At 33.4% G+C, this 3,006-nt stretch overlaps 1 pseudogene; it reads left to right on the forward strand.

Annotated features, from left to right (window-relative positions):
* The first annotated feature begins 1,797 nt into the window (after positions 1–1,797).
* LOC119517800 lies at positions 1,798–2,585 on the forward strand (annotated as a pseudogene).
* Positions 2,586–3,006: the final 421 nt, after the last annotated feature.

Here is a 3,006-nt window from a genome sequence, read left to right on the forward strand (position 1 = left end):
AAGACATGATATCCTTTCAATTTCCTAATATATATAATCTCTACATTAAATTCATAGTTTCATATGTCTCATCTTTAAAAATTTTTGAGACTTTTTTAATGCTCTAATAAGTATTTTAAAAATATTCCCCCTCTGTATGCAAGTATATGTATTCTTAAATTGTGGGATTTATAATTGTATATGCCTAAATATGCCTTTATTTGCTTTTAAATTGGGTATAATTAAATTTCTATAAACATCTTCCAATCTCCATCATAATGGCAACAATACTGTATTGATGAGGAAATTCTTAAGTCTCTTCTGATAGTCTCTTAGCACATTGATCTAACTGGATGATAAAGAAGAATTCAACATTTCTTAAGTGTGTATAATGTACCATGGTAAATATCAGTGAATCTAGTCATTGAGATAATTAGTCTAAGATAGAAGAGAGATGGAAAAACATGTATCCACATTATTTCATCAGTGTCATAACATAAAAGTATTTCTAAACATTTTATATGATGTCTGTGAATAAATAAATGCAAGGAGAAAAGCTCTAAACCAGTATATATAACCACTATAATAGTATTGGCTTTACTTCTGTAATAAAAGTACATATACATTGGTTGCTGCAAAATGCCCATGGGTGTTTTTCCCTTGGTTCTTCTTGTGCCTTTTAATTCATGGTGTTCCCAGCTATGCTCTCCTAAAAGATTCTCTTTGATGGAAGATTTCTGTAGGAGTCGGAAGTTTACACATCAATTTGCTGCTTTCATAGCACATTCTGAAAATGTATAAGCACCGAGTCTGAAAGACCACCTTGATGTGTATAAAGTGTTACATAAGAATGAACAATAATGGTTAGTATTCATCAACTAAAAAAAAAAGTTTGGGGTAAAATTGGGATTTCAAAAACCATTGTTTATATAAAACTTGATCTTCACATTTTCAAATTTATAAGTTTATATTCCTCTGGCAGGTATACCTATTGGCTATTTTCAGGATAGGTCATTCAGAACATCTGGATGGTAATTTGGGAGCAAATTATGTTTTTATCCTGTAATTGTATTTGAGAGATGACATTTATTCACGTTGGAAAATGTTTGAGCTTTAGGATCATTCAGCATGACATGAGATAGACCTTCCTTTAGCATTTGGGTTGCTTTGGGTATTGATTGTAATAAACCAGTATATATACCAATAATTTAAATAGAAGATAAAAAATCATGTAAGTATTTAAAAATGATTGGGGTAGTAATAAACCCTCATCAGGTCATACTGAAGAGAAATTAGTTGGTTTATATAAAACAACTAATAGTGTCTAGAAAATATTATTACTTAATTTATGGTATTTAAACATTTTATTCTAAATCCATCAAAAATTAAATACTGGAGTTTTACTTTCACAATCATTTCCTTATAATAGATGTGATAAATAGTTAAAGAATCTTAAAAAGCAGCTATATTTGCCATTGTTGGAATTTCAACCTATCCATAGCCTCTCATAAACTTAGTCAAATTCCCACTTCTCAACAACTTTTTACCTTCTTCAATTTTCTCCTTTCTTCTTAAATTTTATTTTTCTTTTACTTCAATCTTCTTTCTTCTTTCAAAATGTAGTGACACTGGCCAGAGGCAGCATGCTGAGGTGGAGCGAGGGAGGGAGATTGAGCTCTCATATTTGACAAGTGGCTTAATCTTTTGAATATATCAGGGGATGGAAAAACTACACTAGACAAAGAATGTGCATAAAGATCAGGACTGAAATACATTAATGTGGGTGATTTAACTAAAGAATTCTGTTCACTGGATATCATGGAGTCTGGCAAGATGGCTTCTCCCAAGAGCATGCTGAAAGATGCACAGATGTTGGCACAAATCCTGAAGAATATGGGGATTACAGAATATAAACCAAGAGTTATAAATCAGATGTGGGAGTTTGCCTTCTGATATGTGACCACAATTGTAGATGATGCAAAAATTTATTCAAGCCATGCTAAGAAAGATACTGTTGATGCAGATGATGTGCAATTGACAATCCAGTGTCAAGCTGACCAATCTTTTACCTCTCCTCCTCTGAGAAATATTTTATTAGATATTGCACAGCAAAGAAATCAAACCCCTTTGCCTTTGATCAAGCCATATTCAGGTCCGAGATTGCCACCTGATAGATACTGATTAACTGCTCCAAACTATAAACTTAAGTCTTGACAAAAAAATGCATCTACTTCTGCAGGAAGAATAACAGTTCCCAGTTAAGTGTGGGTTCAGTTACTAGCATACCTAATACTCCCACACTAGGCACACCAACCCCACAAACTATGTCTCTTTCAACTAAAGTAGGGGCTCCAATGTCCCTCACAGGGCAAAGGTTTACAGTGCATATTCCCACTTCACAGTCCCCAGCTGTAAAAGCATCCATTCCTGCAATGTCAGCAGTTCAGAAAGTTCTGATTAATCCATCATTAATTGGGTACAAAAACATTCTTATTACTACTAACATGGTGCCATCACAAAATACTGCCAGTGAATCATCAAATGCATTGAAAAGAAAGCATGAAGATGATGATGATGATGATGACGATGATGATGATAATTTGTAATCTAGCCTTGATGCATGTAACGTATACTCGGTCTTGAATCCATAGTACTTACATTAAACATGCATGCTGGATGGTTTGAAGTTCTGCTTTAGAAAACTTAGTGTTTAATGAGTAAATTTGGTTACCATAATTTTCAACTGAGGCGTTGGATTTTCTAGTAGTGGGTTTTCATCACCTTTCAAGTGTAAAAAATGTAGTTATCATTCATCAAAAAAAAATGTAGTGACACATGTTTGCAAGTAATTCCCAACATCATCCTTCTCTAGGGATTTTTTTTTAAGGAAAGAGGGAATTTTGGAAAAGACACTTTGAGAGTTAGGAAAAATGTATACACAAAATTCTCTCCAAAACCATGCATATATTTGCAGGTGTCCATATAGAGGTGTGTGAATGTGAGTGTGTCTGTGTGTGTGTCTGTGTG

This window comes from Choloepus didactylus, chromosome 21 (assembly GCF_015220235.1).
Source record: "Choloepus didactylus isolate mChoDid1 chromosome 21, mChoDid1.pri, whole genome shotgun sequence".
Taxonomy (NCBI): Eukaryota; Metazoa; Chordata; class Mammalia; order Pilosa; family Megalonychidae; genus Choloepus; species Choloepus didactylus.